The sequence below is a fragment of the Natrix helvetica genome (genome assembly GCF_964273705.1).
Source record: "Natrix helvetica genome assembly, chromosome: 1".
Taxonomy (NCBI): domain Eukaryota; kingdom Metazoa; phylum Chordata; class Lepidosauria; order Squamata; family Natricidae; genus Natrix; species Natrix helvetica.
In genome coordinates, this window is record NC_138548.1 from 233,537,019 (window position 1) to 233,550,098 (window position 13,080).

Consider the following 13,080-nt stretch of genomic DNA (forward strand, 5'->3'; position numbering starts at 1 on the left):
CTGCATGGATTCTGCTCCACTGTCTTCATCAGTACGTGAATTTGCGGGAGGTCGTCTGTGGCGGGTGGGTGAGACCAACAAGGGGAAATTCCCTTCAGCTTATGTCAACACGGGATTGTTAAACGGCGGAGCCTCTCGCTTAAGTCTGCCTCAAGCCCCTCGTTCGCAGGAAGGTCAGTTAAGGTAAACTACCGCAGGGAGCGCCGAGCATTGTCTGGCGGAAGGCATCCGCGCCAATTTCTTCCTCAGGCCCACCCGGCAGCATCGGCATCTTTTTAAGGAGAAACGGCAGGATTTGCTAAAGACCCCCCACCCCACCCGAGAAGCCGTTCAAAAGGGGGGAGGTGTGGACTTAATCATTGAGTCTTAAGCTTTGTCGCTCGAGGCCCTAGCGGCAAACATTGACCCAGACCAGGACACTGAAAAATGCAACGAAGCCGTCCGAGTAAACCCGGCTGGTGCCCAGACCAAACTGTGGGTGCCACTGACACCCGTGTAGTTCTTTGCAGCTTCGCAGTTGTAATGTCCGCTACATTCCCAGGGCAAAAAGCCTCATGTGAAACAGTCGCGCGCGCGGCGAGCGAAACTATCGAAAGAAGATCGCGCCAAACTGCCATACTGCAGTCAACGCTGACCGGCTGGAGAGTTGATGCAACCTTGGGACGCGTGTACTTTTATTATAGACTTCGCGTTTTTCCCCACAGCTTTTAAAGAAGCATCCTCTGAATTGCTGGGGCAGGTTCCTAAAACAGAGGTGGGGGACGACTTCTGTAGCGCCTCCTAGCGGTGGGCTTGCTTTGTCAGATAAGGGTTCCCGGGCGCAAGCCTCCAGCGCGCGCTCTCTTGCCTTCGCGGCGGCGCGAGCTTCTTTTTCCCAGGTTCAAGCTCGCGATGGCGCCGCTACTGCTAAGAACCGATCCGGGCAGAACAGGTTTTTGCCAGTTTGGGTGTGTGTGTGTGTGTGTGTGGCTTCTGTTGTATACATGCACTAGAGACTCCTAATCTCCCGGAAGCCGAGCTGTCCTTGTTGCAACGGATGATACTGATGACTCAATAGGCTGGCGGTGCTTGCGAGCTAGCAGTTGCAGAAATCGAAGTCGCCGCCGCCGCCTCCTCTCTCCCGAGTTGGGAGTTTGCAGTCTTTAACCTTTGTGTCTTGTGTTTCTTTCCTTTTGGTCTGGAAGAGGAGATTTTTCTTTCATGTTTCAGGTCTCTTAAAGGCTCCCGAAGATTATTTTTGCTGAGTTATTAGAACTGCTTGTTAACGCTACTTTCACTGATGGCTGCTGTGAGTGTCTTCACTGACCCACGTGCGTGACGTTCTTGCATGCAACCTAAAATTATTCACTTGAATGGTAACTTTTAAAGGATACCGCAAAGCTAGTTTTATTTATTTATTTATTTATTTATTTAATTAAACTTATTAGTCGCCCCCTCTCCCCACAGGGACTCGGGGCGACGTACACAAGCAACAGTCAACACTGTCATACAGAGGAGGTAAAAAATAAATAAATAATTACAATACTGAAAAAGGTTAAAACCTCAATTGGCTCCAGAAATGCATAATTACAGTATTTCCACTTTCTACAGCAGCAAAAGAGGTTTTCCCCCCTTCGGGTTGGCTTGTTGGAACAAACTGAAAAGCAGAGACTAATAGACATTTGAAGTGCTTACATAAACTGGCCAAGTAGTCTTTGAGGAAATACCATTTAATAGTAATAACCAAAAAAGAAACCCCAAAGAAAATACTCAAAATATTATTTTGGATTGTTTTTAAAGGTCCAATAGAGCTCAGTTAAATACAATAAAAACTTGGATTGGGAATGAAGCCATTTCTGCCTTTTACTGTAAAGTGATTTGGATGGCACTCTAGCAATCAGAATGTCAAGGAGACTTAAATATAACAATTCTCTCTTTGCCATACTGGAAGATACTACAGATATTAAGATGGGTGGCCATGTAAATCTTTTAAATTAGATATTTTATCCCAATTGTGAAAGCTTACTTAGAAATTAGTTTTAATGTATTCAATGAAGTGTGCATTGAAATCAGTTTCAGATTCTTTGTAATAAGCACTTTTACTGCAATTCTGGCTGCAACTGGTTTCTTCAGCTCAGATAAATTTGGAAGACTGGGTGAAAGCTGACAGAAGCCAAATGGGTAAGGCATGCCAGCTTAGAACAGTGTGTTTACAGTCGTTTTAAAGCAAAATGTACTTAACAGTTCATTGGATTTGAGGGCCCTGGAAGATATCATCACAGTTTGTGTGAGCTAAACACTGAAGTCAAGTTTCCCAGTCAAGTATCCTTCACATGTCTTGGGACTGAAGTAATTGGAAGATTTAACTAGAATATCTCCTTGCTGGGATCCTATTGTTATGTCACATCTGGAGTTCGACAAGTTGGAGAAGGCTCCTTTAAGTGAATTTCCTAACTGGAATAAGGATAAACCATTTCTGCTGAATCTGAATTTTATTAAATATATTTATATTTAAATGTATTAAAATGTTAAATAATTCTGGAGCAAAGGTGCATAACATAACATAACATAAAAAGATTAGTTATAGGCATTGCTTTTTTATGAGAATAATATTCTATTTCCTCCTCCACTCCTCAAATTTATTGCAGCATTACTCTTAATTCTCTCAATCTGTCTTCACAACATTCCTGTGAAGTTGGGATAATATTAACTCTTTCCTAAATAAGCTAAATGAGAATTTGAAGCTTTGTCTCTCCAATCTGCATTTTAACTGCTGTATGGGGATAACATAGATAATATTTTTGATATGCAACTGCAGGAAAGCAGTTGTCTGTCCAGAATCCCCAAGGATTGGGGCATGAATAGCATTTGATTTAAGTTCTCCAGCCCTTGACTCTCATGGTTACATCAACAAATCTGAAAGGCTGATTGTGCATGTTTGTTCAGTTTCTGGAAAAGAACACCTTTTGGCCAGATAAGCTGTTTGTACTTCAAACAAAAATGCATGACACTATAAATGCATGACGTCATCTTTGTTTCTGCATGTTCTTTTTAAATTTTTTTTTAAAAAATCAGTAAAAATTAATAAACAGTAAAAACTAATAAAAACTACACTTAGAGGAGAGAATCAAAAGGAAAAAAAGTGCAGGAAAGAAAGAATAAAGAAAAATATATAAAGAAATGACCCAACCTTCATCACAACGATAAACACATTTAGTAATTCTAAATCCCCTGTAAGGTTGGTTGCAGTATATATATGTTACGGTGAAAGACCGAAATTGGTGAATGTCAACATTCACCGGTGAATGTCGACATTCACCAGATACGCTTGGTGAATGTCCGAAAATACCCTTATCCTCTCGACACCCTTCTATTCGCGGAGTTTTTTTAAAAAAACCTGCGATCCTGCGATCGACATTAAAAAAAAAAACTCCGCGAATAGAAGACGCTTAAAAGGAAGCGAGGAGCCGAGGTATTAGGGTAAGGGGATTAGGGTAAGGGTGTATGTCCGAAAATACCCTTATCCTCTCGACACCCTTACCCTAATCCCCTTACCCTAATACCTCGGCTCCTCGCTTCCTTTTAAAGGTCTATTCGCGGAGTTTTTTTTTTAAACCTGCGATCCTGCGATCGACATAAAAAAAAAAACTCCGCGAATAGAAGACGCTTAAAAGGAAGCATATCTGCCGAGGTATTAGGGTAAGGGGATTAGGGTAAGGGTGTCGAGAGGATAAGGGTATTTTCGGACATTCACCAAGCGTATCTGGTGAATGTCGACATTCACCGGTGAATGTCGACATTCACCAGATTTCGGTCTTTCACCGTAACATATATATATTTTAAATTCAGCCAAATATTGTTGTAGGATTTTATTTCTCTTAAATTCTTCCTTATCCCATTGCACATATTTCTTCAAGGCTTTAACAAGCCTCTTTCCTAAATCAAATAAAAAGTTTTCCAGGTCATTCACTTGCCTTCTCACTTGTATTTCCCTTTTAATTTTTAAAGCTTTAAATGGTTATTTTGTATATATATAGTAAAGGATTCTTTTCAAAAATTGTTCTCTTAGCCTGTCATTTTTACGGTTCATTTTCAGTACTTTGTCTTCTCAGATAACACTTTTTGGACATAATCCATCCTTAGAAGCAGTTATCATTACTGAATGTTGATCATGACTCCATCCTTGCAATAAGCTTGTATTCTTTTTTTCTTAGAATCTTTAATCTTCTCTAGTGTGCAATTTCTAAAATCATAAACTTCTCCTATAACTGAAAATAACCAGGAGAGCCAAAATAAGTATTCCCTATGAAAATGTATTTATTGTTTAATAATAAATTACATAGTAAAAGTCAATATTTCAAATTTATCTGAACCAAATTTATGTTAATCCATTTGTATCTTTCTTAGATCAAAATCTTACTTAGCTTTTTGTTCGAATTCTTAAAGTTTATGATTAATTCTTCTTTTGTACAAAGTTGAAGATAAAATTTACTGTATTGACTTTCCAAACTTGTCGTTCCAAAGATCTTTAGTAACTTTAAAAAGATTAATAGACAATTTCTAAAAGTGAATAGTAAGTGAAATATTCATATTTAGTGTCCTTTAAAAGCTGTCACATTGCAAGCAAGATGGATAAACTTGTCGTCTGGTGCTGAAATCCATGGGAAGTCTTGTAGTTGCCTCATAAAGACCAGCCATCTGGAGCACATGTGGCTGATCTTCTGTCCTCTCCTTATCCAGAGAGGTTCCAAAGATCCAGTTTATTTGTTGTTTCCTTATTCTTTGCCATGGTTGATAACTCTACTTTTGCATCTTCAGTTCACCACACCTCCCCCAGAAATTGTTTCTCCGTCTTCTGAATGGGTTTTATTCTTCGAAGCATGAGCAATGCCACTGCTTAAAGTTAACTATCTGGTTTAGCTTTAAAAAAAAATCAATCTCAGCTCATCTTGCTATACAAACATTTTACATGTCCCTGTATATCATTGCTAGCACTCACCATAGCAGTTCAGACTTGGTTTCCAGAGTCCTGAATGGTAGCAGTCATTGCTGCGGTCAGTACTTGAATGTTGACTTTGTCCTCATTTCATTCATCTCAAATTAATAGAGTGAAGCCTCATATAGTTTACTCAGTTGGTAGAGTATGGAAACGTCACCCTTTGCCATGCTAAACACAAGCTTGTAAGATAAAGAAAACTTCTGCTTTGCTAAGCTGATCAGGCATTAAAGAAAACTGAAGAAAACCCCTAGTCAAAGCTTAATTTCAAATCAAAAAGCCAACTTCAGTGCTCCACAAAATCAAATTGTAAGGATTGTAAGAATACAAATTATACTAATAACATGCACAATTGGAATCTCTTGTCATTACTGTTTGAACTCTTCATTATTGTTTGAACTTTTTTTTTCTTAATTAAAGTCATTCAGAAATAAGCTTGGGAGAAGAAAGGAAAGGGGTAGCATTGGAAAGTACCATGTAATATATACGTAGAACAAATGCAGGACATAAGAGGAATCAGTGGAAATGTGTAATATGAGGAAGTAGCTGTTTTGTCTTTAGGTGGCTATCCTGTATTTCTGTTAGTTATGAGACAAATCATGTTAAGTAAAAAGTAAAGGTGGTGAGAAATGAGAAATAAGAAAATATCTTCTTAAAACAAAGGAAAAGCAGAGAAGATGAAAACAACACCTTGCTCTTGGGCTTGGGCTCAGTCAAAAAAGCCCTGTCTTTTTTGTTTCTGCCTCTGTTGTCAAAGTTAAATATGCAAAAATTAAAAAGCCTGCTTCCTTTTCTTAGGATATTGTTGTACTGTACACTGGAGCAGAATCATTTCACCCCAAGATCAAATTCCAGTTTGGAGTATTTGTGGTGCCTAGGCTCAGAAATCTGCCTGCCCTTCCTCTTGTGTTTCATTTAGAAAATAATTTGTTTACAGATACATTTCATTTTTGTGTATAGTAATTAAAAACATCGAGCTTTACCAAATACATATATTTAACAACATGTCTGGACATTGGAATTATTGGATAGTTAGCATGGAGAAGATCCAGAATCTTTTTTTAGAAAGCATGGAAATTAATTTCTTCTCAGTTCTGAACAGCCTATATGGTCAATGCCATTATTTAGGTTTAATTGTTCATTTTGTAATTCATGACATTTATGGCAGAATCTTTGATTTCAGAATAATACTCACTTTTCAATACTCTGAATTAATTCAGGCAGAAAACTAAGATTAGTTATGTACCACCATGGAGTTGCTTGAAATGTGAAACACATTATATTCATGTTTCCCCAATAATGTGACACCTTTTCACATATACATGAATTCTAACACTATCAGTGTATCTCCTTATGTTTTTCTGAGCTCTCAAAAGAACTAAATCCTTGTTGTTCACTCTAAGGAATGATGACCTTTCCAAATAGCGAGTTTCATTAGTTCATTCACTAATGCTAACTGATATTTTATCAATTAAGTGTAGCTTATAGTACAATAAAAGAGGTTATAAACCAAGGGAGAATTACAGGATTTGTAGCTTGTGTAGTCCTTGTGTAGCCCTTTAAGCTTGGTGGTTTTCTTAAAAATGTTTCATTACCAAACTGATGATGTTACCTAGTTTGGTAATGAAACGTCTGCAAGAAAACCATCAAGCTCAGAGAGCACCAAGGATCCCACAGTTCAACCCTGGACCACAAATGTTCTCTTGTATCGGTATTTGTATCTTGAACCAACCATCAATCTCTATCCTTGGATTCACTTTTAAAATGAAAAGTAAAAATAATAAAAACTTACCGTATTGACATTGTTTCCTGTAGGTTTCTCCATATCTTAAAAGGCCTCTTTGCAATCTAAGACAGACGGGGAACCATATCAATGTCTGATATGTCCAGTCTACAATTTCAAGATAAATGACAACATGAAACAAAGGAGATCCATGCTAAAAAATATTTAAAAATCAGAAACTTTATAAGATTTTAAATCCCTCCCACAAAGAAATAACTTTAAAGTTGTTTATTTCTTGGGTAAGGAACTGAATAAAGCCCCTGGGTGCCCCTCCACCATTAGCTAATAACTAACATTGGCTTGCAGTTTCTGCTTATACTAGTTAGCATTCCTTTAATCGGTAAGACACCCCAAGTAGCTGCTCAGGTTTCTAAAATCCGGGTAAGCAGGCTACCACTCAAATTCTGCAAACAATGCCAAAAGTGATTGCTTTCGCAAAAGGAGCATAGAGACAATTGGGCTGTTTGCTTCCCAAAGTGATAACCCTTGTATTCTAGGTGGCATAATTTGGGAAGATTCTCCACCTGGCAACTTCTACATTTGCACCTTCTGACATGCTGACTTGGAATTCTGAGAATTGAAAACTCAAGGAACTGGATGGTGCCAGGTGGGAGAAGGGTGACATCCAGCCGCTGCCCACTCAGATTGCAGATGCATGTTGACTCAGGCAGAAAACTGGCAGTCAAAGACATTGTTCATCCTTCTCTCCTAAAAGGATTCTTTTCTGCTAAAAAAAGAAAAAATGTAGCTTACTGGGATGTTTCACCCTGTCCCCTCTCTATCTTTCCCATCACAACATACAGTAGGACCTACTCAAGTCTGGCTGATCTTTAAAAGTACTAAACCTATTGAGACCTATTCAATGGATGGGAGACTACCAACAAATTCCAGGATTGCAGACTACTTGAGAAAACATCCTGGAATAAATTAATGATGCCACATCTGTGAAGTTCCATGGGTTTGTCCATAAAGTCACGTTTTTTTTTAATCTCATGCTATCAGTCAAGTTCAGCACTTAGACCTGTATCCTTAGATAGCTTTCAAGCATCTTTGTTAGGCCTGGATGCATATGACAATTAAAAGTTAGCAGCAGTGGTGGGATTCAATTTTTTTTAGTACTGGTTCTGTGGGTGTGGCTTTGTGGGCATGGCAGAGGAAGGTTACTGCAAAATCCCAATTCCCTCCCCACCCCACTAACCTGCTTTCCAGCTCCGTTCTCCTGTTCAGGGCAACAAAAGAAGATCAGCTGGGAGGCAGCAGGGGCGGGACCAGCCTATTTGTTAGTTTTGTGAAGTACTCAAAATTTCCGCCACTGGTTCTCCAGAACCTGTCTGAACTGGTGGAATACCACCTCTGGTTAGCGCCTATGTAAACAGTCCTTCTGAGAAGATAACATATTGTAAACTACTCAGAGGAAAACTGTTAAGCTACTCTGGTGTTCAGAGCACAGGAGTGAGGGTAGTTTCCAGTTTCCATTTCTCTTTCTAAGGATGGCACATCACAATTCCTAGAAAGATCAGATACAAAATCCTCTGTATTATGTTTCTGACTACTTGGAATGGTGTAATGCAATAAGAAATTCTCCCCTACATGTTCAGTACTGACAAGATATTGCATAAATCCTGCAAAAGAAATGACTTGGATCATACAGAAGTATAAACAAAGCACCTTCTATGCTGTTTAACATCTTTTATCCGGGCCCACATAAATGTTTGCGAAACTACTACTAGCTGTCACTGCCTACATGTGGAGGTAGTAAGGACCAGCGTTCAAAATATTTCAGTGATCCTAGAAAGCAGCCCAGCTGCTTTCATGAATCAAAAGGAAGTGCTTTATTCTGTTTTGAGAAATTTTATGTGCCAAATGACTCACAGTTCAGTTAGATATAGAAATGCAGTCAAAATTTGCTGTTGCAGAAATTCAGGTCAGTTTAAATCCAGTCTGGATTTAATTGAAGACACATCTTCAATTCTTGTATGCTTAGTGAACGTGTTGTTTACTTGGATCTTTAAATACAACTTTTACAACACATTATAGTGCCGAATCTATTTTCTTTCCATTACATAGCTGTAGTTAACATGGCGAAAAAGCTAAGCAGAGTCAGATATGGTTAGTACTTGGAAAGGAGACCACCAGGAAATCCTACAGCAATGCACCTTTCTAAAAACATTGATTTTGTAAACCAGTGGCACGCAGCACCGTCTGATGGCATGCAAACTGTTGCCCCCCAGTTCAACTGGCCAGCTGGCCTTCGGGTCTCTGCCGCACATGCGTGGGGGGAGGGACAGGTACAGAGGCCCATGCATGCGGGGGGCAGGGCACACGCGGGGGTCGTCTGCACATGCTGGGGGGCATGCGCAGGGGTGCATAGGCTCTCAGTGTACATAAAAAGACAAGTGCTGTGTGTGGAACATGGAAGACCTTGACAAATTGTAGGGGTAAGCTGAGAATGGAGTCCAGCAAGGTGGAAGCCTGATATGTGGGAGAGTGTTGATCCAGAGTACCAAGAGTTTCCATTGTGGTTTTTTGGATGGTGTGGTTTTTTAAAAAAGGTTTATATACCTTTGTGAGTCACCCAGGATTGTGGTTCATAATAAGGGCAGCTATCTACGGTAAGTCTTTTAAATAAATGAATATATTTCTTTCAGCACCACCTGGAAAAAGGCATTCCAGCAGGCTTTGTGTGATTGATCCCACAGAGGTTTCAGGATTGTAATTCTAAGAAATCTCAGATTTGGCTATAAGATAATTCCTACATATGTACCGTAGTAAAACTATCAACTTAGTAAAGCCCTTCCCGGGCAAGTTGAGATTTGCAATCGGGCTTAGGAAGACTTTGGAAACTCAACCTCTTTTCTATTCATGAAGCAAATAATTATTTACCCACAGAGGCTTATTAGAAGAAATATAACAAATCTCTCTCCTTTTTTTGCAAAAATAAATCTATGGTTTGTTTTTAGATGACTACCTCTTGGGAAACTGTTAGCGCAAGTTCCCAGTGAGTCATTTTGGTTCTTTATACATTTTCTCAGGCAGATTTCCCAAAACCCAATAAAGAAGAGGTTTTCTGGAAAATTTAAATCTTGTCTCTAGAAAAGAATTCTTCTTTTGAAAAGTGGGATTCCGGGACTTTAACAAGTTCTGCACTTTTGTTCTGAATCCCCTATTCATTCTGTTGGAAGTTCATTCCCATTCATGTACTTCTTTTCCCCTCAACTTCTGAGTTTTGATATTGTGCCAGTTGTTTTTTATATGCAGGATCCAATCTGGATCGCTCACAGGGGACCAAAGGTTTAGTCTTCCAAGCTTTTTGGACTCATGCTGGAGCCCATCCTCAGGGAACTTTTTTTTCACCAGAATGTGTGCTATTCTATATGTATATATATGTGGCGCCTGATTATGTGTGGCTTTTTTGTTGTTGATGGCCGGTTATTAAGTTGGCTATTGTTTCCATGTGCTGCCACATGATTTACCATCATCACCTTGGTTGACTGACAAGAGGCCTGTTTCCCAGGCTTCAATCATTTCCCTGGCTATTTTTGTAACTGCTCAGCCAACAATCTTAATAGCTGCAAAATTGAATGTATGTTCTGGTTCATTGCAATGTGAGGCTACCAATGAGTTTGGGCCTCCTAATCTGAGTGCACACTTGTGTTCTTGCAATGTGGTAGTTACCTTCCTCCTCATCTGTCCTATATAGTCACAGGGGCAATCCATACAGGGGATCTGGTAGGTTACTTTAGAAGTATCTCCCAGTTCCAAGTGTTTATTGCAATGCATGATTTGTCCTTGTATAGTAACCTCTAGGCAGTCTGTGATGCCCACTTCTCCTGCGTTCTCTTGTTTCCGAAATGTTTTTGATGTATGTAATCCTATCTGTCTGTAAATGGGGACTCTTTCTGCACTGGATTTCTGAATATTTTTTTAGTCACATTAAAACAAAAATTGTGGATACTTCAGGCATATTTTCTCTTAACTTTTTTTTAACTTTAACATCAAATTCTCAGTTAATGAGCATTTGTCCAGCAATTGTTCGAAATTAGAAAAATGCTGAACAAGTTCTGTCTGTCTCAGCATCCCTGTGGTCACCTATGATTATGACCTGGGCTTGGTAACTGGCTTGCACTTAGGATGGTTGCAATATACTGCAATCACATGATCATGGCTAACTTCCCTGCCAGCTTCCCACAAGCAAAGTCAATGGGGAAGGTTGCAAGGTGCTTCTGTAAGTTGTTCCTGCCACTTTCTGTGTGCCTTTCTGTCCTCCAAAGCAACCGCCCTATGCCCAGTTGCACCACTGCAGCCACTTACCATCCTGACAACCTGCTGGCAAGCCTCCCAGACTTGCAGCTTCCTCCTGGCTTCCCCATTGGCAAGAAGTTGAAAGGAGGTCCTGTACCACGATCCTCCCTTAAGTACAGCTGCTGGGATTGCAGTCGTTAAGCCTTGTAGTCATGTGATGACCGCGTTGCTTGACAATGGTAGTTGTGGTTCTAATTGCTATCATTAAGTCAAACTCAAGGCCCACTGGCTGAAACCAGGCCCCTGGTGCCTCTGCCAGCCAAAACGGGCTGTGTCCCCCCACAGCCCGTTTTTGGCAGGCAGAGTGCTGGGGGAGGCTGAAAATAGATTGCGGGGGGTGGGGCTCAGGAGGCCTCCATGGGATGGTTTTTGGCTGGCAGAATGCTGCTGGAAGCCATGGAGAGCAAAAATGAGGCACAGGGGGGCATATGTCCCCCCCCCGTGCCCTGTTTTGGTTGGCAGGGTGCTGCAGGAGGCCTCCGTCCCGTCTCTCCCCTCCCCTCCCATTGCCCCCCATTGCCAGCTCATGGAGGAGAATTACAATGCTAATCCAGACCTTGAAGAAATCCAGTTTGACTGGCTTAGAGTCACTTCGGCAAGATGGATGGCATAGAAGTTAAAAATGCAAACAAATAAACCTCTTCCCCCTCAGGATTAGACTTGGTCTGACTCTGCTGGCCTTTTGTAAGACCCTGAAACCTGATTTGGTTAATGAGCCCAGAGCCCTGAGTGTGTAATTGAGGCCATATCATGATTTATTAATGTTTTATCTCAGGTGTTGTATACGGTATGTTATTTTTGTTTTGTTATAATGTTTTCATTTTGTTTTAAATCATTGCTGGCAACCCCAGAATCATGTATTTGAGATGGGTGCCAATCTGTATTGAATTAAACAAACAAATAAATACAATAAAGTATTATTTTGTTAAATAAGATCTGGGTTATCTTCACTGCGTGTTCATTTATTCACAAATACGTCTATTCGTCCTTTACTGTGCATTGCTTTCTATAGCATTAAAAGGATAAAATCTCTTTTGAGTCAAGTTTGACTCTCGCTGACCTCATGGATAGAGACAGATCTGCGTAGGTTTCTTGATAACACAATGGACGGAGTTCATCATTTATTTATTTATTTATTTATTTAGAGTTCCCACTCAGATCTACCGCCCTGATCTTTTGCTCTGGTTTCCCTTTCAACTTCTAATCAGATTTGCTACTGAATTTTCAAGATCAGTTAAGGACAATTAACTGCTAGTGTATTCCTAAAATACAGATATTTATGTCCAGAACTTAAAATGTTAACTTCTTTCTTTCATAAAATACTGTTAATGGTGCCAGGTCCACAAGTCCCCTTGTCAGTTTGTTGTATAGACCAGTTTTTACTAAAACAAGGAAATTTATGCTCTGTTGTACACCTGTATCTCTCTATTTTGAACATACTATATACCTGTACTGTCATTTGCTTGCTGATATCCTTGCAAAAAACATTATATTTCTCTCCCCCCCCCATATGTTGTTTCCAGGAGTGTCTACAAAGGAATAACTTCGATCACTGATATATCAAAACATATATGAAAACTCTGAAAACTGAGGACTAGATTCTTGCCTACTCTTGCTTATGTATCTTTGTTTTAATGCAATCATTTCCCTTCATGTACTTTTTCATTGCCCATAGCAACACTACAGGAAATCCTCAATTTGCAACCATTCATTTGATGATTCAAAGTTACAGTGGCAATAAAAACCTGACAACCAATCTTTGCACTTAAACAAATTTTGCAGCATCCCCAAGGTCACATTCTCAAAATTCAGGCACTTGGAAACTGGTGTGTGAATTTACAAAGTTTGCAGCATACCAAGGTTATGTGATTGCTAGTTGCTGGTGTCTAACAAGCAAAGTCAATGGGGGAAGCCGGATTTGCTTAACAACTTAAGTGATTTGCTTAGTAATCATGGCGCGAAAGGTTGTAGAATCAGGTGCTACTTGCTTAGCAACCACGATGCTTAGCAACAAAAATTC

At 39.8% G+C, this 13,080-nt stretch overlaps 1 protein-coding gene across 1 annotated transcript in view; it reads left to right on the forward strand.

Annotated features, from left to right (window-relative positions):
• Window positions 1-13,080, forward strand: part of ARSG (arylsulfatase G) — a 127,678-nt gene that overhangs the window by 25,636 nt on the left and 88,962 nt on the right. The gene's annotated exons all lie outside the window — the stretch shown is intronic.